Source organism: Somniosus microcephalus, chromosome 5 (assembly GCF_052327205.1).
Source record: "Somniosus microcephalus isolate GS21.2 chromosome 5, FLI_Smic_1.0, whole genome shotgun sequence".
Taxonomy (NCBI): Eukaryota; Metazoa; Chordata; class Chondrichthyes; order Squaliformes; family Somniosidae; genus Somniosus; species Somniosus microcephalus.
In genome coordinates this window covers 23,362,419-23,388,339 of record NC_140991.1, presented here as the reverse complement: position 1 = coordinate 23,388,339, position 25,921 = coordinate 23,362,419, and the positions used below count along the sequence as shown (strand labels likewise).

Sequence of the window (25,921 nt, the reverse complement as noted above, 5' to 3'; positions counted from 1 at the left end):
TCACACTAGGACTGGTCTTTTTATACTGTTTGTTTGTTTACAGCCAAATTAGTCACCCCTGCTGATTGGTTAGAAAACTGGTTTCCACTGCCTGCTGTGCCAATTTACTCCTACTGCAGTGTAACCTTGTTTTACTCTTCTTAAACCAACAGAATCCCAAATATTTAACTTTTCCCCTTTACTTAAACTGCTTAAGTAATCTTATCAAGAATGATTTAAAGAGAAATAACAATTAAAGAACTCTCACACTTAGCCAAACTCACAGCACTCTCTGCTGACTTCACTCAGTATTTTTGAGCCAGTAGGTTTCTTGTTGCTCTTAAAATGTTATCACCTCAAGTTGTGCCACTGCTAGTAGATTAGCCCAGCGATTTTTAATGCTCAAAATGTTCTTCATTCCCCAGAACCAGATCCAGCAATGCCTCCTCCCTCGTCGGGCCGGAAACATACTGATCAAGGAAGTTCTCCTGAACACACGTCAGAAATTCCTCCCCTTCTCTGCCCTTAACACTATTATGATCCCAGCCTATATTAGGATAGTTAAAGTCCCCCATTATTATTACTCTAGTTCTTGCACCTCTCCGTAATTTCTCTGCAAATGTGCTCCTCCATATCTTTCCCACTATTTGGTGGTCTATAGAATACACCTAGTAGTGTAATGGCACCTCTATTATTTCTTAACTCTAGCCATATAGTTCACTGATTTTGGAGCTGTGTCTCAGTATTACTCTTGTCTGAATGCTCTGAACACAACATTTTACAACACAGAATGAGGCCACTCTGTCCACTTATCGTACCAGCTCTCTAAAAGCTGTCCACTTCGTCCTATTTCTCTGCCCTCTCCCCATACCCTTTTAAATTTATAGTTTTCCCCAATATTTATCCACTTCACTTTTAAAAGCCATCAATTCTGCTTCCAATTACTACTTCGAGTAGGAGATTCTATATCCGTACATCCCCGTGCGTAAAAACAAAAATAAATCCTCCTAACCTCTCAGTTTGTTCCTTTGATTAAGTTTATGTCCTCTAGTTGCTGACTAGAGCAGCGGATATAGTTTTTTGCCCGTTTACTTCTCATAATTTTGAAAACCTCTAGTAAATCTCTATTCTACTGAAAAGAGCCCCAATTTCTGTAGCCTTTCCTCATAACTAAGGCCTCAAATCCCTAATATTATTTAAGCAAATCTTTTCTGCACCCCCTTCATGACCGTGACTTCTTTCCTAAAGAAGGCTGGCCAAAACTGGACACAATATTTTAGCCAATGATTTGTGTAAATTTACTACTCAGCCAAGGAATTCGAGATTTGCTGTGCGCTCTTTCCTTCTTGTGGGGCTATCTCTAGTCTGTACCCTAATCATCTCCGAGTTGTAAGTTTCCAATTTGTTCATTCTTCGGTCAGTGTTTCTTTCCAATTTATCTGGGCTAGTTCCTTCCTGATCATCTTGACGTTTCCTTTTTTCCAGTCAACTACCTTTATCTTTGACTGTTCCCTCTCATTTTTTATACTGGGCCCAATGATGTTGTGGTTGCTGTATCCTAGATGTCCCCCCTATCCTTACCTTACCCACTTGCTCCCTCTCAACTCCTGGAACTAGATCAGCGCTACTCTCCTCACTTGGTAGCCTACAAACACTGAGCCAGAAAGCAGCCCTGGACACATTGTCGACAATGAGATCATTTAAGATGGAAGCTCGTCATGTTCTAGACACAGCCAGTGTGAAATACTTCACTGCTTAACGCCTAATGTGACCACTTTGCAAAGTGATGCTCTGTGCTTCCAAGGAACATGAAATTCGCTTCAGAATAATTCATATTAACAATCTGCTGCTGGAAACAGAACTTTATAAATTGGATACAAGACAAACTAACCGCTGAGCACTATAGCATCAGTTATTGGCACAGTAGCTAGTTAGAACAGTAGGTAACTGTTATACAGTGCGACAGTAAATATTAAGCAGTTGCTGCTACCGTTCTTGGTCATCAAATCTTGCTCATCAGTTGTTGCAATTAGACTTATTTAACATATTAATGGCTATACACTATGAGGGGGGAATCACAATTAACCCAATACAATTTAATGTTCAGCCAGTATTTGAGCCAGTAGGTTTCTTGTTGCTCTTAAAATGTTATCACCTCAAGTTGTGCCACTGCCAGTAGATTAGCCCAGCGATTTTTAATGCTCAAAATGTTCTTCAAACAAAGTCTAAGCTGAAAGGACAAAAACCGATAATAGCACAAATAAAATGGGCATAGTATGCAAAACGTCACACACTTGCCATTATACTTTACTGAAATCCTAGTGACAACACCCGAAGTGGAATGTCAAATGTTTGTCGACTGTTTGAACGTACACTACATGGGATTCCAAATGTGCATCACTAAATTCATATCTCTCTACTGCTCACGGTTGATATATTACCCACTCGGAACAGAAAAGCTGGGAAGTGGATGCACACCATAAAAAGGTGACACAGTGTAGGGAGTACTTACACTGGATTTTGGACAGTCTGCACTTTTGAAGGACTTGAGAAAAGATTCCTGGAGGAAGAATGCATTTAGTGTTCAACAGCTCATACAAAAATGAGCATTTCCTTTTTGTAAATATGTAAGAAAAAGGAAATGGAAAAGTTGCTGCTAATGCAAATCTGCAACAACGACGACTCTTTGTAGCTGAAACACACACACACACGCCTTCAGAGAAAAGAATTTATGCTTCAGTCTAAAAATCAATTTGTTGTTCACTGGGGCGTTGGCTAAGCAAGAGTGACCAACACCTGTCAGAGTGCAGTCATTTTTAAAAAATCTAGACTAAAGCAGATGGGAAAACCAAGTAAAACCTAGATGTTTGCGGGTCAGCCTTGGCTCAGTTGGAAGCTTGTGGGTTAAGGTCCCACTCCAGAAATATAAACACCTAATCTGGGCCAACACCAGTGTAGTACTGAGAGAATGCTGCACTGTTGGAGGTGCTGTCTTTCGGACGAGACGTTCGAGCAAGGACCCGTCTGACCTCGCAGGTGGACGAAAAACGATTCCATAGCACTTTTCGAAGAAGAACAAAAACAAGTTCTCCCGGTGTTCTGGCCAATATTTATCCCTCAACCAACATTACTAAAACAGATTATCTGGTCATTTATGTCTGCTGTTAGTACGACCCTGCAAATTAGCTGCTGCATTTCCCTATATTACAACAGTGACCATACTTCTAAAGTATCTCATTGGCTGTGAAGCGTTTTTGGATGTCCTGAGGTCATGAAAGAGTCTGTATAAATGCGAGAGGGGGCCGAGAGGGAGAAATTTATAAAGGAAAGAAAAAAAAAGACAAAAAGCAAAAGGGAGAAGCAAGGTATACAAGAAAAAAAAATCACAAAAAGCTCAGAACTGGCACATATCATGTAAATTGTAATAATTAAATGTAATGAAAAGAACATGTTCGGCACGGCTTTCATTTAAGTCATATAATCCGAAACCCACATTCATCCCTTTGTTACTTCCAAACTAGAGTATTCCAATGCTTTCCCGGCAGGCCTCCCATCCTCCACGCTTTGTAAACTTCTGCTCATGCGAAACTCTATTACCCGTGTTCGAAGTTGCACCAAGCACGCTCATCCATCACTCCTGTCCTCGCTGACCTACGCTGGCTCCTGGTCCTTCAATCTCTCCAATTTAAAATTCTCATTCAAATCTCCTCACAGCCTCGCCCTTCCCTACCTCTGTAACCTCCGCCAGCCCTACATCACCCCACCAAACTCAAGACTCCTCCGACTCTAGCCTCGTGCATTCCAACCTTACTGTGCCACACCACTGGCAGCCGTGCCATCAACCGTCTAGGCCACTCACTCTCATTTCCACCCCAAAACCTCTTCGCATCCACCTCACGCTCCTCCTTTAAGACTCTCCATCAAACCAACCTCTTTAACCAAGCTTTTGGTCACCCCTGCAACTATCTTTTTTGGCTCGGCTGTCCATTTTTGTCCGATTGTGCCTCTGAAGTGCCTTGGGGCACTTTTCTACATTTAAAGGTGCTATATAAACGTAAGATGTTGTTCTAATGTTGGTGCACGGTGACTAGACTCCTTCAAAAAGAACTTCACGTTTTAGTCACACTTCACCCATGCTTTATTCCAAAAGGAAGGCAAATCCTTCCATTATTACTTCAAGTTTATCCCCGTCCCAACAATAGCACCCGAGTACCCCAGCTAACCAAATTGCATTGTATACACTGGCTCCTGCCATCTTCAAGCATACTACGCTGTTGGATGGCACCGTATAGATTTAAGACTCACGAGTTTAAATTCTAGCTGCATAAAGGGTTAAGCACTTTAGCTAAAGTGGTATTACAGTCCCCACCATTTATACAGTGCATGCTCATCACGGACAACCACCTATATCGGACAAATGCCGCTAACCATTTGTCATTACCACGGAAGTCAATTCCGAAGGTGCGATTAAGTGCACTGGCTATTTCGGGCAGTGATGGTTCGAACGGTGGTCATCACTGTCCTGATATTGGAGTACGTGGCCAGACACAAGATATGAGAGGTGGAAGCTCTTGTCATTTAATTTACACAAGTTGCCACCAGTCATCAGGATGATTTGTTAAACGTTTGTACTCCTCCTGCATATTTCAGAGATCTGTGCACGGCACCAAAGTGTTCTGTGCGATAAACAGAATGATTAATGCTGTCAGTTTTATTATTTCATTTACCCTTCTAAATGCTTTTGAATTGATTAGTGCAAAAGTATAACAAAGACACGCATCTCTCACAATTTAACATCCACTTCTTATGCTACCCTTTCCTAAATATTTTTTTTAAACTAGGGTCTGTATTCCCCCCACTCAACAACAGCAGGGACCAGAATTAATATATACTTAAAAAGTTCAGTGATCAGTCTAGCTCCACGCAAACAAAAATTGTTAAGTCATTGCTTAGCCAATGGTCAGAATTATAGAATCATAGAATGGTTACAGCACAGGAGGCTGCCATTCGGCCCGTCGAGCCCGTGCCGGCTCTCTGCAAGAACACTCCAGCTAGTCGCACTCCCCCCGCCCTTTCCCCGTAGCCCTGCAAAATGTTTTCCTTCAGATACTTATTCAATTCCCTTTTGAAAGATAATTAGACGTTAGCTTTAACAAACATTTTAACTAGTGAAGTCGTTAACATTAGCGAAATGTAACTTCAGCCATTCTAAATTAATCTGTAGTTTGAGCACTAGCACTTCGGCGTCAAATGTAAACTTTATATTAAAAAAAAAGTAAAGCACTCAAAAACTGAGGAACACATCACTAAACCAATGTTTTAAATATACAGGAAACTTTCGTTTAACCGGAGGTTAAATGTCCGGAATGCTCTATCTACCGGCAAAATTCAGGAGCCGTTTCCTATAAGTTTTTTTTACTTCTCGTTGCTTTTTTTTTCCCCCCCCCCCAGTCAGGCTCTGCAAGGTCTAGCTGAAGCTGTTGCTTAGCTACAGAGACGCTTTTAAGCTGCGGCCAACTGTTTTGAAGCTGTTGCTAAGCAACAGGGTTTGTTGATTCACACGGAGCTGAAAAGCTCCGTATGTTTTAACATTAGCGCTGGTTTATACGGCAGTTTTGATGGTACGGCACCAGCTTGGTCCTGTCGGTGCCGGATATCAGAAAGTTTCCTGTAGTTACGTATTTTCCATTCCTAATGAACAATCCAGCTCCACGCTGAAAGAGGCCATCTTCCAAGCACAGCGTGTGATTTTGTTAGTGATGATATCATAGAGTTAGCCCAATCAGAAGGCAGCAGCTGGTAAGTATGCAAAGACATTCAAATTTTAGAAGCACAATCTTTCAATCATTTTTTTACTTTTTTCTCCACTTCAGTCTCACTACAAGAGGAGGAACATTGTTGGGTTAGCAAATTGTAATCCGAGAAGATATTTACTTTCTCGTCTCCTTCACGATTGACAGAGTCCTCCTCCAACAGCACTGTACATTAAAAAACGGGCCGCCATCCTGCAGCCAACAGACTCCCGATTTCAGCCTGGTTATTGCAGAGATGGCGAGGTTTGTCCTTCCTCCTTCTAGAGAGGTGAACTATTTCGCCCGAGGCAAAATATACTCCATAACACCACTGCCATGAGCCTCCCATGAGCCAATGCAAAGCTCCTTAAAGGTGATTCTCACATTAAACCAAACCTGCCAGTTTTTTTTCCCCTTTAAGGCCAGGAGAAGCTTTTTTTTTTAAACTAGGTCTTCCTGGAGCCAGTAAACACTCTAGTCTAGCGCCCGCAACACATATTGGTGGTGACTTCAGTGTGCAACGCGATGATGTAACGATATACAGGAAACTTTGGTTTATCCGGAGGTTAACTGTCCAGAATGCTCGAGCCACCGGCAAAAATCAGGAGCCGTTTCGTTAGGTTTTTTTTTCTTTTCGTCGCTTTTTTTTCCACCAGTCAGGCTCTGCAAGGTCTCGCTGAAGCTGTTGCTAAGCTACAGAGACGCTTGCAAGGTACGGCCGACTGTTTAGAAGCTGTTGCTAAGCAATAGGGTTTGTTGCCAGATACGGAGCTCAAAATCTCCGTATGTTTCAACATTAGTGCTGGTTTGTCCGGCAGTTTTGATGGGATGGCAACAGCTCGGTCCCATCGGTGCCGGATAGCACTAAGTTTCCTGTACGTGCACGCGGCCCATCGTGCCTCTGCTGGCTCTTTGAAAGAAAGACTTGCATTTATATAGCGCCTTTCACGACTACCGGACATCTCAAAGTGCTTTACACCCAATGAAGTACTTTTGAAGTGTAGTTACTGTTATAATGTAGGAAACGCGGCAGCCAATTTGCAAACAGCAAGCTCCCATAAACAGCAATGTTATAATGACCAATCTGTTTTAGTGATGTTGATTGAGGGCACCGGGGATAACTCCCCTGCTCCTCTTCAAAATAGTGCCACAGGATCTTTTACGTCCACCTGCGAGAGCAGACGAGGCCTCGGTTTAACGTCTCATCCGAAAGACGGCACCTCCGACAGTGAGGTGCCGCACTCCCCGAGTACTGCACTGGAAAGTCAGCCTAGATTTTTGTGCTCAAGTCTCAAGTCTTTGGAGTGAACCCACGACCTTCTGACTCAGAGGCAAGGGTGCTACCAACTGAGCCATGGCTGAAAGAGCCACCCAATTAGTTCCACCCTCCGCGGTCTTTCCCCATAGACTTGCAAGTGTTTCCTTTTCAAGTATTTATCCAATTCCCCTTTTTTGAAAGTTACTATTGAATCTGCTTCCACCGCCCTTTCAGGTAGCGCGTTCCAGGTCATAAGATTATGGAACCGGTTTCAATATCTCAGTCTTGATCTTTACATGAGTGACTGTCACTTTTCCTTGAAATAGGCACTTGCCAAAATATCATGGCATGTGCAAAATGGGGATTGGCCCATTGAGTCAACGCACAGGATGAGCTGAATATTAAAATGGTAAACGGGATAAGATGGCACAGTTAAACCCACTCTCTCAACACCCAGGTTGCAATATAAAAAGGTCACAGTACCACTGGGAGACCCTCACCCCCACCCCACCAGCTTGGGATTAGATCTCCCTCTCAGTCAGGGAGTAGTACACAACTTGGCAGCACACAGGCGGTGGGAGATAATCACCCAGAAAATAGAATGGGGACGAGGGGAGTGGAAGGGAAAGACAAGGAGAAATAAAATTATTTGTGGAGTTCCAGGTCTTTTGTCAATCCTAATTTATAATACCTTGAATTAGCAAAAGGTTCAAGATAAATAAAAGTGTTTTTGGGTAATAAATACCACACAGTTAAAAAACAAAGTGGATCTGAATACGTATCAGTTTTCCCAGAGATATTGGCCCAGAAATTCGGGTCGGGGGCTTCCCGCGGGTGCACGCCCCCGACCTGCACTTACCTTGCGCGCCGGCCGTTGAGCTGTGGGCCCCCGTGGAATTCCGATCCGGGGCCTGCTCCAGCTGCCGGCGCGCAGTGCTTGCGTATCCCAGGGGCGCAGTTAGTTCGATGCATCCCCTGGGATCACGTGGGCCATGGGGAGCCAATCGGAATGCTCCATTCATAAGATTGACAGGAAGAGCTGTCAAGACTTATAAATACTACGGCCCCAAAACATCACTAAATCTTCAAATAAATTTTTTTTCAAATCACATTTTTTAAATAAACTATAAATTACATGAAATAACTATTTTAAACAATAATTTAAATTTTTGAAAATTTATTTTATTTTCTAACGGGGCTAAAAATAAACTTACCTTGCTTTAAAGTATTTAAAAATAATAAACCTGTGGAAAAAATGTTTTTTAATTTTAACTAATTCACCACTTACCTTGTAAAAAAACAGGCCTTACGCCTGCTTTTTAAATGTCTAACTTCTGGAGACTTACCCTCCCGGGAAAACCTGCACAAAAAACAAAGTTCGATGCGCACGCGGAGCCTCTCCCGCGCACGCGTTGAACCTCTGAACCCCTTCGTTCAGGGGATCGAAGTGCCGGTTTCCTGCACATACACGGTGCATGCACAAAACCGGCACTTCCATTGGGCCTACGGGTGAGTACCCCGTGCGTACTCACCCGTGGAGACCCGAATTTCTGGGCCAATGTTTCGATTAAATTTACAAACAGGACGGAATTCTCAACTCCAGCAAAGAAAGCAGTTTGCATAAATAAGCTGCTGGATGGTCAACTCTGCTCCCAATAACTTGAAGACAAATGCAAATTAGCAGCACTCTCAGGGTGCACTTACACTACAACTGTAGCATTTATAGTGCAACGGCAGTCTGAATCTGGAATCAAGGCCCAACTGGACACAAGAGCAAAGTGTAGTGAAACTCCCTGGAGGAGGGTGGTTTTAATGTGCTTCACTGCAGTCAGTTTGCCCTTAACACCCGAAACAGGAGCACAAATGTTGAAATAGTGTGAATATACCCTAATAATATCAGGTTCCAGTGACCAAATCCTAAACCTACACTTTTGAGTTTTATTGCCAAACTATATTACACCCCCTCACCCTCGTCAAACACACTGCAATTTATGAGCTTCCTACAAATGCTGGGAAGGGCGCAGCAATTATCAGATTAACAAGTTCGTTAAGAGCAGGAGGAGCAACAGTATGACTGGAGAGCTGGCAGTTCCGAGTGAAGGCAGCCTGGTAGCTTAGTGATTGTTGTGTAGCATGTTGCTTTGCCAAAGTGGTGAGATATGGGCTCAAGGTCAGCTATGCCGTGTAACAGGTGTGGAGTGGAGGCCAGTCACTTCCCCACGGCCCCGAGGAGGGCGAGGGGGCAGGTTAAAAAGATGATAGAAGGCCAATAAATAACAAGTCGTGACATGGTAGTGCAACACATTGAAGCGAACGTGTCGGATCAATAAGGAATTCAGGAGAAGCTTCTTTACCCAGAGAGCAGTCAGAATGGGGAACTCGTTACCACATGGCAGGGCAGCTCAGTCCCGTGGAGTGCACATCCTGTGCCATGTGGGAAGTCCTGGACACTTCGCGTAGCCTGGGCGACCACGTGCGGGAAGTGTCACCAGCTACAGCAACTCGAGCTCCGGGTTTCGGAGCTTGAGCGGCGGCTGGAGTCACTGCGGTGCATCCGCGAGGCTGAGAGTTACGTGGATAGCACGTTTCTAGAGGTGGTCACCCCCCAGCTTCAAAATGTGCAGGCAGAGAGGGAATGGGTGACCGCCAGACAGAAGAGGAGGACCAAGCAGGTAGTGTAGGAGTCCCCGGAGTGCATCTCGCTCTCCAACCAGTATTCTGTTCTGAGGATTGGTGGGGACGATGGTTCCTCTGGGGAGTGCAGCCAGAGTCAAGTCCACGGCACCACGGGTGGTTCAGCTGCACAGGAGGGGAGGAAAAAGAGTGGAAGAGCAATAATGGTAGGGGATTCGATAGTTAAGGGAGCAGACAGGAGTTTCTGTGGCTGTAGAGGTGACTCCAGGATGGTATGTTGCCTCCCTGGTGCCAGGGTCAAGGATGTCACTGAACGGCTGCAGGACACTCTGCGGGGGGGAGGGGGAACAGCCAGAGGTCGTTGTCCATATCGGTACCAACGACATAGGCAGAAAGAGGGATGAGGGATGAGGTCCTGCAGGCAGAGTTTAGGGAGCTAGGAGAGAGATTAAAAAGCAGGACCTCAAAAGGTAGTAATATCCGGATTACTCCCGGTGCCACGTGCTAGTGAGTACAGGAAGAGGAGGATAGAACAGATGAATGCGTGGCTGGAGAGATGGTGCAGGAGGGAGGGCTTTAGATTCCTGAGGCATTGGGATCGTTTCTGGGGAAGGTGGGACCTGTACAAGCTGGGCGGGTTACACCTCAACAGAGCCAGGATCAATATTCTCGCAGGAAGGTTTGTTAGTGCTGTTGGGGAGGGTTTAAACTAGCTTGGCAGGGGGGTGGGCGCCAGCATATAGGAGTAGAAAAAAGGAATAAGGTGCATAAAAGAGTGAGTGTGTTGGATAGTACTGGAGAAGAAAGTAGTACAGGTACTAGAGGCAGAAGTAGTAACATATTCAATAGGAGCAGGCTAAGAAAGACTATGAAAAATTCAAAAATGGGTTTAGAATGCATGTACGTAAACACACAAAGTGTGGTGAATAAGATTGGTGAGCTACGAGCACAATTAGCCGCGTGGCAATATGATGCTGTGGCAATAACAGAAACGTGCCTTAAAAACGGTGAGGACTGGGCACTTAATATTCAAGGTGTTCAGAAAAGATAGGGAAGGAAAAAAGGGAGGTGGGGTGGCAGTGCTGATGAAGGAAGACATTGTAGTGTTGGAAAGGGAGGATGTTCTTGAGGGAACAAGGACAGAATCTATTTGGTTAGAGTTGAGGAGCAAAAAGGGAATGATCACACTATTGGGGGTATTCTATAGGCCTCCAAATAAATAGTGAGAGGGAGGTAGAGGAGCAAATCTGCAGGGAAATCGCAGAGATATGCAAGAGCTATAGAGTGGTGATATTGGGGGACTTTAATTACCCAAATATCAATTGGGATAATGCTAGGGTAAAGGGAAAGGAGGGGGAGGAATTTCTGAAATTGGTCAAGGAAATTCTCCTGAACACATATGTTCTTGGCCCAACTAGGAAGGAGGCATTGCTGGATCTGGTGCTGGGGAATGAGGTGGGCCAGGTCGACCAAGTGTCTGTGGGAGAACACTTGGGTAAAAGTGATCATCGTATCATAAGATTTAGATTAGCAATGGAGAGGAGTAAGGAACAATGTAGAGTGGAACTTCTAAACTGGAATAGGGCTAACTTCAATGGGATGCGAAAGGATCTAGCCAGGGTAAAATGGAACCAAAGACTGACAGGAAAAACTGTAATGGAACAATGGGTGATCTTTAAGGAGGAGATGTTCCAAGTACAGGCTAGGTACATTCCAACAAGAGGGAAGGGTAAGGGAACCAAAGGGGATGGTCATGGGACAAGTAATGAATCAACAAGGATGACGAGGGAGATAAAGAAGATGATGAAACAAAAAAAAAAGGTGTATGATGCATGTTGGGTGAATTCTTCAAGGGAGAACCAGACCAAATACAATAAGTTGAGAGGGGAAGTGAAGATGAAAATAAGATTGGCAAATAGAGAATATGAGAGTAGAATGGCGGTTAACATAAAAGGGAGCCCAAAAATCTTCTACCGGCATGTAAACAGTAAGCAGGTAGTAAAAGGCGGGGTGGGGCCTATTAGAGACAAAGAAGGTGATATATGCTTAGATGGGCAGGGTAAGGCTAGAATACTCAATGAGTACTTTGTATCGGTGTTTACTAAGGAGGTGGATGCTGACAAAATATCGGTAGAAGTGGAAAAGGTAGAAGCAATGGAAGGGGTGAAAAATTGATAGATAGGATGTACTAGACAGGCTGGGTATGTTTAGAGTGGGCAAGTCGCCTGGTCCAGATGGCTTGCATCCCAGGTTGCAAAGGGAATTGGGGGAGGAGATAGCGGAAGGACTTGCCATAATTTTCCAATCTTCCCTATATGCGGGGGAGGTGCCTGAGGATTGGAAAGTGGCAAATGTGACACCATTGTTCAAGAAAGGGTGTAAGGACAATCCTAGTAACTACAGGCCAGTCAGTTTAACATCAGTGGTGGGTAAAGTTTTAGAAACAATAATGAAGGAAAAAATTAACAGGCACTTGGGGAAGTTTAAGTTAATTAAGGAGAGCCAACACGGATTTGTAAAAGGCAGATCGCGTTTGACTAATCTAATTGAATTTTTTTGATGAAGTAACAGAGAGGATTGATGAAGGGAATGCAATGGATGTTGTCTACATGGATTTTCGGAAGGAGTTTGACAAAGTGCCACATAGAAGGTTGGTTAACAAAATTGAGGCTCATGGACTAGGGTCAGTGGCAGCTTGGATAAGGAATTGGCTTAAGGACAGAAAACAGCGAGTTGTGGTAAATGGCTGTGTTTCAGACTGGAGGACGGTAGACAGTGGTGTTCCCCAAGGGCCAGTGCTGGGGCCACTGCTTAAAACTGACCTGGATATTGGAATACAGGAGTAGAATTTCTAAATTTGCCAATGACACCAAACTTGGGGGTGTGGCAAACAGTGAGGATGATAACAATCGACTGCAACAGGACATAGAAAGGCTAGCAGAATGGGCAGACAAGTGGCAGATAGAATTTAATACAGAGAAGTACGAGGTGATGCATTTTGGCAGAAGGAACAGGGAGAGGCAATATACACTTAATGGCACAGTTTTAAAGAGTGTGCAGGGACAGAGGGACCTGGGAGTTAATGTGCATAAGTCCCTGAAGGTGGCAGGATATATTGAGAGAGTGGTTAGCAAAGCATATGGGATCTTGGGCTTCATAAATAGAGGTATTGAGTACAAAAGTAGAGAAGTTATGCTGAACCTTTATAAAGCGCTGGTTAGGCCACAACTGGAGTATTGTGTCCAGTTCTGGTCACCACACTTTAGGAAGGATGTGAAGGCCCTTGAGAGGGTGCAGAGGAGATTTACCAGAATGGTTCCGGGGATGGGGGATCTTAGCTACAAGGACAGGTTGGCGAAGCTGGATTTGTTTTCATTAGAGCAAAGGAGGTTGAGGGGTGATTTGATAGAGGTGTACAAGATTATGACGGGTTTGGATAGGCTAGACGGGGAAAGGCTGTTCCCACTAGTTGATGGTACAAGGACTAGGGGACACAGATTTAAGGTTTTGGGCAAGAGATACAGGGGGGACGTGAGGAAAAACTTTTTTACACAGCGAGTGGTGAGGACCTGGAACTCGCTGCCGACGGAAGTGGTGGAAGCGGAGACACTCAATGCTTTCAAGGGGAGACTGGATAGGCACTTGAGGGAAATAAACTTGCAGGGCCACGGGGATAGAGCGGGGGAATGGGACTGACTGGATTGCTCTACAGAGAGCTGACACGGACTCGATGGGCCGAATGGCCTCTTTCTGTGCCGTTATGACTCTATGACTAAGCAGATTTAAATATAAAACCTTGAGCAAAACAGTATTCTCTAATTGGCTTTTAATGCTCGTTGCTTTAAGTTCAGTCATACACTGATAAGCTTCCGCAATTATAGATGTGTGTTTGTTATGGGGTTTCAGTTGCTGAAATGATCAAATGGGTTGTGCTCCAAACTTGCCAAAATGGTCATATTGCAGTTTACAGAAAACCTCATCTGCGCACAGAACATCTGACAAGCTCGTCACACCTTTGTCAAGATTCAACTAGTTTCCTTCAAGCTGATCGTTCAACAATCAAGCAGCCTACCGACGCTCAGCGTCAAGGCTTCAGATGAGACAGGCACTTGGGCAAGGTATTAGTGCTTGCGGAACCGTACTGCCAGTGGGGGTAAGGAGAAACGGACCTTAGCATTACTACCCACATTATCCAATTTGGTACAGAAGCTATTTTTCTCGTTTGCAGAAATGTTATGCACGATACTTTAAATCTTGTAAAGTGGGTTTGACTTTCAAATGTTTTCACACAAATATCTCAATTCAAATGTTGTGCAAGAAAAGATGCAAAGGGGAAGGAAAGGAGGCAGAACGAGCACAAACATTTCACAGTTCACTATGTGGGACCTTTTGAAAGTGCCAGCTGAAACCCCAGTGGAACACTACTAATATTTACTTTGCAAACCACAGACTACTACTGCTCTGACCACAGTATGCAAATATATTCCTCAAATCGCCGACTTCTTTTACCTCAGCCTCCTACTATTTAAGAAAGTATGTCAGCTAAGGCAGACTTATTTTTTCTCTGTTTGTGCAGCGCCCTTGTTAGCTCAGCTGTATAATCTAGGGAAGACAATCCAATCTGCTGGCTTTAGATAGGGCGCTGGCGCTAAACCGAGCTCCAAACATTCATCAAAACATAACTGTGCAACAAGGCAGCAACACAAAGTTATTTGATGCATTCTGCTGTTAACTGAGCATCTCCACAACTTTCAGAACCCAGAAGTTGTCTTTCAGTAAACTGGAGCAATCTTAACAGTTTCAGGAAGTCATCGGCCCGCCCCCTTCAGTCTGACCTTGCTCCGGGGCACTGATGCAAAGTTAAGACATGATATGGTTGCACCGAACTAAACCTCTTTGCGCCTTTTCACATTTTCGCAATACATTGGCCCAGACTCTGTGTGAGCAACGATCGAACGGCACTTGCCGTTCGTTACGCTTACAGCTGTCCACAGACTTTTCGTGAGCTTTTGAGCGGTAACTTACGGTCATCAGGAGGCGGTTAAGAAGGCAAATGGTATGTTGGCCTTCGTAGAGAGAGGATTCGAGTACAGGAACAAGGATGTCTTGTTGCAGTTGTACAGGGCCTTGGCGAGACCACATCTTGAGTATTGTGTGCAGTTTTGGTCGCCTTATCTGAGGAAGGATGTTCTTGCCATGGAAGGAGTTCAGCGAAGATTCACCAGACTGATACCTGGGATGGCAGGAATGACATATGAGGAGAGATTGGGTCGATTGGGCTTGTACTCGCTGGAGTTCAGAAGAATGAGAGGGGATCTCACTGAAACTTATAAAATTCTGACAGGACTGGACAGACTAGATGCAGGAAGGATGTCCCTGATGGTGGGGGAGTCCAGAACCAGGGGTCACAGTTTAAGGATAAGGGGTAGGCCACTTAGGACAGAAATGAGGAGGAATTTCTTCACCCAGAGAGTGGTGAACCTGTGGAACACTCTACCACAGAAGGCGGTGGAGGCCAGTTCATTAAATATATTCAAGAAGGAGTTGGATATATTTCTTAAGGCTAAAGGGATCCAGGGGTATGGGGAGAGGGCAGGGACAGGGTACTGAAATTGGACGATCATGATCGCACTGAATGGCGGAGCAGGCTCGAGGGGCCGAATGGCCTACTCCTGCTCCTATCTTGTATGTTTCTATCAGGAGTCTGATGCAGTGCGCCGCCCTCTACAGGGTATCTGCGACCTGTGTGGACAGCGCGTCTCCTCAACCAAATCCGATTGAACAATCCTCACTGAGACACGCAGAGTCTAAACCAGGAAGTGCAAGTTAGAATACTTAATTCAATGTAAAATCATGCACAGAAAGTGAAATAAAGAGAGGGAAAGAAAGATGGGATTAAGAAAGAGATAGAAGAGGCAGAAAGAAAAAGTTACTTTTTAAAAATCTCCAACAATAATTAAAATCTGCAAGAATGAGGCTCCACACTTGTAAAAGTTAATTTTCAGTGTCAGAGAGGTTGTTTGGCAGTAATTATGACTTATCGTAACGTTAAAATTTCACTTACACTTGAATGGACAAGCCCTAAATGTTTCTGGCTTGTTTAATGGATATCTAGTGGGTAAGTACCGCAACTTCACACCTTTCGTGTGTTTGAATGCTGAGTCTATAGGCGAGGTACCGGGGTGGCGCAGCTTGTGCAGGAACAGGGCAATTTGGACAGCAACTACTTGGCAGGCAGTGACTAGTGGGTTACCGCAGGGATCGGCCCTTGGACCCCAGCTATTCACAATATATATTAATGATCTGGACGAGGGAACTAGATGTAATGGCCTACTCCTGCTCCTATCTTCTATGTTTCTATATTTCTATATTTCTGCGTTTAACTGCACATGAGCAGACGGCAGCAGTCGCTGTCCAATTTACTCCACAATGGCGGTGAGAGCCTCACCGTTATTCTTAGCACAAAATACAGGCCATTATTTATTTCTAATGTAATGGTAACAGAATCATAGAAACAGCTTTTCACAGCTTGCCTGAAATTCTGGTTAGCTGAGGGGGAGGGAGGGAAAGTAAAATGGGGGGGGGGGGGGGGGCAGTAATAAGCCATTTATTTGAATGGGTTAGGTTGGCATTATGTGGCCGTTGCTTCCAAGACTTATCTCAACCAGAAACATAAGCAACACTCAGGGAAAAAAAAGTCAGCCTGCAAAAGCTGCCATCAAAAGGATGAAGTGGAAATCATACAAAAGTAATTTAAAAGTCACAGGCAAAACAAACAGGGCATTTTAATCATTTTCCAGACAGACTTTTTTTGCGCACCAAGTACAGATATTTAGGAAAGTATGCAGGCATGAAAATAGTGGCAAAGAGCTCAGGCGTGCTTGGCATGGTTCAATTTAATGCAATAGTTACAGACTTCAGTCAGTAATTATACTTACTAACTTACCATCGTGCTTTCAGGAGCATACCTAACGTCTGACATAAAAAGTCCGTTAATATTTGTTTAAAATTTTACAAAGTCTTTAACTTATTGAAGTCACAAGTCAGTACGTGGATACGGTTTGTGGCTCACCTAAAGAGCAGAGGGACGGGAGTCCTGAGGAACTCGGAACCTTTCTGCCCCCCTCCAAGTTTCTTCCCTCCTCTCAAAGGCAGAAATTCCTGCTGGAATACCGTTCCAAAGGCACCGACAGCTCTCACTTAGCCCATCCCAGTGGACATCCTCATGTACAAGCCATAGACAGTTAATAGTCAAGAGGCTTTCACCCGTGGAGAGCATCACAGTCGAGCCCAATCATGTCTTAACTAACCTCCACTTTCAGCAGAGGCTACTAGATACCGATCAGTAAAGCAAGAAAGAATTTGCATTTATATAGCCCCTTTCACAACTTTCAAGACGTCCCAAAGCACAACAGCCAATTAAGTACCTTTTGAGGTGTAGTCACGTTTGCAATGTAGGGAAATGAGGCAGGCAATTTGTGCACAGCGAGGTACCTTAAACAGCAATGCAATAAGTGACCAGGTAATCTATCTGTGATGTTGGAAGTGGGATAAATATTGGCAATACATAGAAGAACTTTCCTGTGCTTCTTTGAATAATGACACGGGATCTTTTACATCCACCCAAGAGGGCAGATGGGGCCTCGGTTTAATGTCTCATCTGAAAGACGACGCGACCGTGCAGCGCTACCTCGGTACTACACTGAAGGAGTAGGAACCTCAGCCAATCTCTACTCCTCACTGGCCCAGGCACCAATTGTAGCATCACAACTGCTGCCCGCACCGAGCAGGTAATTCAGCACTGGAACTGATTTCCAACTTTTTGTTCAAATAGGCAATAAATGTTTAGACACACAAGCCAAGTTATAGAACACTGTACTTGATGGCTGTGTTTGTGTCAATACTGCTCTACAGCCTGCTGGTGGAAAGTGTAAGTGAACAGCTCCAGGTAACTTGCTTATAACCTTCAGTTTAATCTCATATGACAAGGGTACAATTGACGTGTGTATATAAGGGAGAGGGGGGGGGGGGGGGGAAGAGAGAGGGAGAGGGAAAGGGAGGAGAGAGAAAGAGAGGCACACAAATACATGGCTGGCTGAAGGGAGATCACCAGATGTAAACCAACATCCCATACTAACAAATCTTTCTTTTAAAAAAAAATACAAAGAGAGATTTATACTTTAATTAGTACATGGTCATGTGGTTTTAGCCATTTTGCTAACCTTCTGCTTAGTTTAAAGCCCTAAGAAGTCCATCACAATGCCCTAAACGTCACGCCACAGCTCACCCACATATTCTGCCAATACTGCCCACACACTTAAAAGGTTCAAATATGGCCTTTCAGTTGTCTGCATCACAGCCACAAAAGCAAACCCACACCTGCCTCTTCAGGTCTCTTGAATAAGCCAGTTTAGTTTCAAGTTATGGACGTTTTTCTATTTTATGCCAAGAACTTAGTTAAGAGCACCCTAAACTCATCTCACGTGGGGGCTCACAGCTAGAAGACTCAGATTTTCATCCCATCAACGTGGGTACGATCCACAGCCAGAGTCAGCATTAAACTGGTATCCTTACTTATAGGCACCAAAAATGGCTAGTGTCAGAGATTAAAGCATTGCAGCAGCACAGTTGATGTTAATCGTTAAGGAGAAGCTAGCTAAGTACATGAGGGAGAAAGGAATGGAAGGATATGCCGATGGGGCGAGATGACGTAGGGTGGGAGGAGGCTGGTGTGGAGAATAGACACCGGCACGGACCAGTTGGACTGAATGGCCTGTTTCTGTGCTGTAAATTCTCTATAATTCCTCTCAGATTGGTGATAATAGTGCAGGACAAGTACAGAGAGCTTCATTCTACATCTAACTTGTGTTTCACCTGACCCAAGTGGATTGCATGTGACGAGTGGGGTTACAATGTAATAAAACATTTTATTCCCCAGAAAGGTCACAATTCGGAGCGCAAAAAAAAACCCAAAAACAGAATAGATACAGCAGTGTTCTAGTCTGAAGCCAGAAAATGCTGGAAATACTCAGCCGGCCAAGCAGCATCTGTGGAGAGAGAAACGAGGTTAAAGTTTCAGTTCGATGACCTTTTGTCAGAACTGGAAGATGTTAGAGATGTGACTGCTTTTAAGCAAATAGAGGCAGGGAAAGAGGGATTGGGAAGGAACAAAAGGGAAGGTCTGCGATAGGGTGGAAGGCAAGAGAGATTAAATGACAAAAGGGATGATGGTGCAAGGTGAAAGGGGATGGTAATCACAGAATCACAGAAACCCCACAGTGCAGATAGAGGCCATTTCGGCCCATCGAGCCTGCACCAACACATATCCCACCCGATCCCCGTAACCCCTACACCAACACGTAACCCCACGTATTTAATCCCCCTAACACTAAGGGTCAATTTATCATGGCCAATCAACCTAACCCGCACATCTTTGGACTGTGGGAGGAAACCGGAGCACCCGGAGGAAACCCACGCAAACACGGGGAGAATGTGCAAACTCCACACAGACAGTCACCCGAGGCCGGATTCGAACCCGGGTCCCTGGCGCTGTGAGGCAACAGTGCTAACCACTATGCCACCGTGTAATGAAACAAAGATGGGTCAGAACCACTGCTCCCATTTTTCCAGACAGCAGGTGCTGGTAATGGTTCTGCTGTCGCCATTTGCATCGCCTCTCGGCCCATCTTTTGTTTCTTTACTTGTTCCATCACCACCACCTTTTGCCTTGCACCACCACCCCTTTTCTCATTTAATCACTGCTGCCCTCCACCCTCTCAGACCATCATCCCCTTTTGTTCTTTCCTTCCCTCTGTACTTGCTCAAAAACTCTTAAATCTCTAACTTCTTCCAGTGCGAACGAAAGGTCAGCGACCTGAAACTTTAACCCTGTTTCTCTCTCCACAGATGCTGCCTGACCTGCGGAGTATTCCAGCATTTTCGGTTTTTATTTCCGATTTTCAGCATCCGCAGTATTTTGCTTTTGTATTAGTGTTCTAGACTACTCTGTCACTGAAGACTGAGCTGGGCACGTTCAAATGAAATGCCCTTGGCCGTCACCCAGTTTTTGGCAGGACACTCACTTAAGATTATCAGGTATACTCCCTACTGCTAAGATTTATGTCAACTGAAGTCACATTAAGAACTGTGGAAAAGGTTTTTGATCTGTGGTCATCTAATAACGTTTTTAAAAAAGGAAATGGTTTTTCGAATGTCAAATAGCAGAATGAATTTGCAAAGACCGAGTCCCAGTATTAATTTGAAAATTATCAAAAGATGTGTAATCTATAATAAAGTAAGCCACATCCTCAAGTAATTTGCATTTTTCAACTGGAGTGGCTGCTTTGCCTCCTCCCATCAGAATGAAGCAAACATAAAAAGGGCTCAAAAAGATGAAGTAACTGTCCCGAGCCACAGAACACAAGGGCCCAACAAACATAGAAACATAGAAGATAGGAGCAGGAGTAGGCCATTCGGCCCCTCGAGCCTGCTCCGCCATTCAATGCGATCATGGCTGATCATCCAAACTCAGTACCCTGTCCCTGCCTTCTCCCCATATCCCTTGATCCCTTTAGCCTTAAGAAATATATCTAACTCCTTCTTGAATATATTTAATGAATTGGCCTCTACTGCCTTCTGTGGTAGAGAATTCCACAGGTTCACCACTCTGGGTGAAAAAATTCCTCCTCATCTCTGTCCTAAATGGCTTACCCCTTATCCTTAGACTGTGACCCCTGGTTCTGGACTCCCCGACCATCGGGAACATCCTTCCTGCATCTAGTCTGTCTAGTCCTGTTAGAATTTTATAAGTTTCGATGAGATCCCCTCTCATTCTTCTAAACTCCAGCGAGTATAAGCCCAATCGACCCAATCTCTCCTCATACGTCATTCCTGCCATCCCAGGTATCAGTCTGGTGAATCTTCGCTGCACTCCCTCCATGGCAAGAACATCCTTCCTCAGATAAGGTGACCAAAACTGCACACAATACTCAAGGTGTGGTCTCACCAAGGCCCTGTACAACTGCAGCAAGACATTCTTGTTCCTGTACTCGAACCCTCTCGCTACAAAGGCCAACATACCATTTGCCTTCTTGTCCGCCTGCTGCACCTGCATGCTTACCTTCAGCGATGTTTCATCCCCGACAGTAACAGGTCTGTTCCCTCTTCTGTGCTGAATTAACGAATCTCATCCAAATAGATGAGGGAAAGTAAAAGTCAGCCAAGGCACGGTGGCACCCTCATCTCTGAGTCAAAAGGTTGTGGGTTCAAGTCCCACTCCAGAGACTTGAGCACAAAATCTAGGCCGACACTCCAGTGCAGTGCTGAGGGAGTGCGGCACTGTCGGAGGTGCCGTCTTTCAGATGAGATGCTAAACCCATAAGGCTCCGTAAAAGATCCCACAGCACTATTTCGAAGAGGAGATGGGGAGTTCTTCCACCGTGTCCTGGCCAATATTTATCCTTCAAGCAACATCACTAAAAAAAAAATTCTCTGATCTTTTTTTACATTGTTGTTTGTGGGACCTTGCCGTGCTGCCACTTTTCTTACATTTGAACGACACTTCAAGAGTATTTCATTGGCTGTAATGCTTTGGGACATCCTGAGGTCATGAAAGGACACCATATAAATGCAAGCCCTTCTTTTTCCTGGTTGTAAGTCAGCAACCCCTGCTGGGAGTGCACACGTGGCTGTTGGGTGAAAAGTTCGAGCTCAGCTAGAATGTCCTTCACAGCTGGAGAGCCTGCTGACACTCAAGAACAATGCCTGTTTGGGCAATGTACAGGGATGCAACTGTGCAGTCAATGTCTTCAGGAAAAAAACCTAACGGATGAGGAAAGGACACATTCTCTGGGATGTTCAGGCATAATTCTAATTACAAGCTCATGGGGGGTTTTTGAGTGCATTATTTAAGGAAGTATTCAGTGAATCTTCTGCAGTATTTTATGCACAGGAAACGATTGTTCCTTCAGTGAAGCTGAACTTTCCAAGTCCGAACACATGCCAGGTATGGCATGTTACACATACCATGCTTCCGAGCCTTGATCGGGTACGGCATGTTAAAGGCCACATTTTTCCAATCCCAAGTACATGCCAGGTGTGGCTTGCTACATAGCGCAAGTGATACCAAAAAAATGCACGCATGAAAATAGCCATAAAACATCCAATTATCAGTGCAGGCAAGAAATCTAATCTATCCACTAAATTACTTTCAGATGACAGCAAGCCTGCCAACTAACATGGGATGAAAGTTTGGTCTCTTAACCCTATCAGTTATTTTTCTCCCAAAAAGGAAAGCACTCCTTTTGAAAATGAGAATAAATGGAATATATTAGCCACTGTAGGTTGATGTTTTTAGTGCTTCAAAAAAAATCACACTATTTTAAATGGAGACAATATTTGAGTCTAAAGCCCAGAAGTCAAGATTCGTGTATGAATGCTAACACATTCACATGGCGTTCATTTTATATTGGACATTTATTTTAAGTGGATTAACATCTCCACTATACAGCGGATAAAGAGTTTCAGATGAGTGAGTTATCGTCAACTCTTCATTTCGAGGTTGATATCTCCTAGTTTAATCCAAAATTCAGTATCAGATCAACTGAAAGGCCCAGAAAAAAAAAGTATAGCTTTAAAAAAAGGTGAGGTACATTTTACAAGGCACCAAGTTTACTAACTCAGTTCACCATCCTCACGGCACTTTTAAGAGAACGTTCTTTGCAAGTCAACTGAATTTTCCTGCTAAAAATCAGGCTGGGGAAAGGTGGTCAGCGGATCTGAAAATACTATAAAAAGATACTCTTCACGTCTTCATCGGTATTTTTAACAACGCCAACGTTTTGGGTTTTAATTAATGCTGATCTTGGGCTCACTCAACAAAAAGCAACGTCACACTTTATACTGCACAGCCAAGGCTAATCGTTGTCTGACATCTTTTCAAACTGCACGACCAGCAATTTCAGTGGCTAACCTTGACTGCTCCCCTACATACTCTACTCCGCAGAGGCCTGCAGTGGCTTTGCTGCTCTCAGTCAATTACTGACGACAAGGTTACCTTTCCTCGGTACAGGCACAGATTGCTCTCATCTGTACATCCTGTTGTTTCGAGCGGTTTAGCGTCAAACTCCAGGAGGGGGCTTGGGGCATAGAAACATAGAAGATAGGAGCAAGAGTAGGCCATTCGGCCCCTCGAGCTTGCTCCACCATTCAAATTCAGTACCCTGTTCCTGCCTTCTCCCCATATCCCTTGATCCCTTTAGCCTTAAGAAATATATCCAACTCCTTCTTGAATATATTTAATGAATTGGCCTCAACTGCCTTCTGTGGTAGAGAATTCCACAGGTTCACCACTCTCTGGGTGAAGAAATTCCTCATCTCAGTCCTAAATGGCTTACCCCTTATCCTTAGACTGTGACCCCTGGTTCTGGACTCCCCGACCATCGGGAACATCCTTCCTGCATCTAGTCTGTCCAGTCCTGTTAGAATTTTATAAGTTTCAATGAGATCCCCTCTCATTCTTCTAAACTCCAGCGAGTACAAGCCCAATCGACCCAATCTCTCCTCATACGTCATTCCTGCCATCCCAGGTATCAGTCTGGTGAATCTTCGCTGAACTCCCTCCATGGCAAGAACATCCTTCCTCAGATAAGGCGACCAAAACTGCACACAATACTCAAGGTGTGGTCTTACCAAGAGAAAAGGTGGAAGAGGAGGGCTTCATTTAACTTCTTTTTTCAAAAAAAAAGCGTGCTTAACTCATGCACCAACCGGGAATTCAATGATGGGTCACGCAAAAGTTGCACATTTTCCACAAAAAAGATAACCAGCGTCTTTACATTGAATTTTACAGCACAGAAGCTGGCCAAACTCCATTTCACTCCATCAACATAACTTTCTATTCCTTTCTCCCTCATGTACCTATCTAGCTTCACCTTAAGTGCATCTATGCTAGTCACCTCACCCACTCCACATGGTAGCGATTTCTACATGCTCACCACTCTTGTTCAAGGCAAATCCACAGACTGAAAAATTAAGCTAGAACAGGGGCAGGCAAGAGAACTCATTTTCCAGGGCACTTGTCGACCAGTACAACCTTTTAGGGGTCAATTCTCTGAAGTTGCGAAAGCCTTTGTGACATTTCTTCACTCCCTTCACAAAGAATAAATAACGAGCTTCCAAACAACTAACAGATAACAAGTCAATTACATTAAGAGGGAATTAGACACTTGAAGAAAAATATTAAAGGATAAAGAGACAGAGCAAGTAAATGGGATTACACTACAAGTACAGACAAATTTTATCTTTTTAATGCAATAACTGTGCCATTTTAATTTGGACAAAGATAGTCAAGAAACAAAGACTTGCGTTTATATGCAGACTTGTCTCTGAAACAAGTCAAGCACTTAACATACGATTAATTACTTTGAAGTGCACTATCTCAAGTAGGCAAAACTTGGGAGCCATTCTATGTATATCATGATTTCACAAACAACCATCAGTTGAATGGCTTTTTTGTGGCAGTAGCCAAGGGAGAATGAATATTGGACAGGACATCAGAAAATCTGCTTACTCCAGTTTGAATATTATCTCTGTGGTTTACCTGAACCCCCGGAACAGGCAGAAAGGGCCTTCGATTAACATCTTGTCCGAAAGATCTCCCGCACTGCAGCACTCGCTCGGTACTGCACGTTATCCAAGGCGAGATGTTCAAATTCTGGAGTGGGTTTAAACCCAAAACGTGAATTAAAGGTGACGTCCCTACCATCTGAGCCAAGATGACACTGATTCAGCTCAACGTTTAGTTGCGGAAGAGCATTTACTCAGCATCCAGCGGGCCAACGCTTTAATTGTTTTTAAACAAACCTGGCATTTTGAAGGCGTCACCGATAAAGGTCAGTTAACAGCTTTAATAACTTACCACGGTCACAGATCAGCACGTACAAGTACATATCACAAAGATGTAGTCTCTAGGCCCATCAACAACAAAAGCAACCACGGGCAAGACCAAAGTACTTGAACACGTTCCTCAAAAAGCTCATTTTCTTCGTCATGAAAGGATTATTTCAGGGAAAGCTCATACAAATTACAAAGTTACAAAATATTACAAGTATTTACAGCACAGAAACAGGCCATTCAGCCCAACAGGTCCATGCCGGTGTTTATGCTCCACACGAACCTCCTCCCACCCTTCTTCATTTAACCCCAAAGTATCTTTTTAAATTGCTCGATGGCCTGATGTAAAATTTAATCTAAAGGATTCTTACCATTGCCAAGCACTCGGGCCTCTTGTGCATCACCCATTCTATTGGTGGCCATTCCTTCGGCCGTCTAGGCCCCAAGCTTGCCTTTCCACCTCCCTCTCCACCTACAACTCTCAGTTTCCCTCTCCCAACACCCTCCACTTCCCCTCTCCTTCTCTCCCACTCCTCTCCTCCTTGAAGACCTTCCTTAAAACTTGCCTCTTTAGCCAGGGTTTTAGTCACTCCTCCCCGTATCTCCTTTTCCGGCTTGTTTGTGTTTATTTTTGACAATGCTTCCGTGACGCGCCGAGGGATGTTTTTCTACGTTAAAAGGCACACGATACCTGCAAGTTGTTGTTAAGGGTGGCAGAGACAAAAATGCACCTAAATGGTTTCAAAATATTTGAAGTATCCCACCAGATGCCAGCAACCAAACTATAACAACAACAGAAAATGCTGGGAAAACTCAGCAGGCCAGGCAACATCCGTGGAGAGAAATTACAGTTGACGTTTCAGGTGAACCCTTTTTCAAAACTGGGAAGGAAATTAAATAGATCGAAGGCAGGGCTGCGAGAGAACAAAAGAGACATTAAGAGGTATTCAAAATACTGCTTAGTGTCTCTCCACTTCTTCTGTTCTCTCGCAGCCCTGCCTTCGATCCATTTTATTTCCTTTCCAGTTTTGAAAAAGGGTTCACCCGAAACGTCGACTGTAATTTCTCTCCACGGATGTTGCCTGGCCTGCTGAGTTTCCCCAGCATTTTCTGTTGTTATTTTGGATTTCCAGCATCTGCAGTATTTTGCTAGCAAACTATATTGCCTTCTGGATTGTCAGTTTGTGCATGAACTGAGCCACCCTTTTGAAGACTGATCAGTTGGCTGGACAAATTCAGTTCAAATTAAGATCAGCTACAACAACTAGAATCTTGAAGCACCAGTTCAGTCATACTGAAAAAAGAGTTTGAGATGGAATAAAGATAGGTGCAAGAATTTATCAGCAACAAGCTGTAGAATTTCATG

At 44.2% G+C, this 25,921-nt stretch overlaps 1 protein-coding gene across 6 annotated transcripts in view; it reads right to left on the bottom strand.

Moving 5' to 3' along the window:
• The window catches only part of zbtb47b (zinc finger and BTB domain containing 47b), a 295,680-nt gene that overhangs the window by 130,323 nt on the left and 139,436 nt on the right, over window positions 1–25,921 (bottom strand). The window contains exon 1 of one of the 6 annotated variants that reach the window (XM_085987430.1): window positions 24,263–24,368. The exons of the other annotated variants lie outside the window; for them this stretch is intronic. The gene's annotated coding sequence lies outside the window, so the exon portion shown is untranslated. Of the gene's footprint in view, window positions 1–24,262; window positions 24,369–25,921 lie in introns of those variants that run through there. 6 annotated transcript variants of the gene reach the window in all.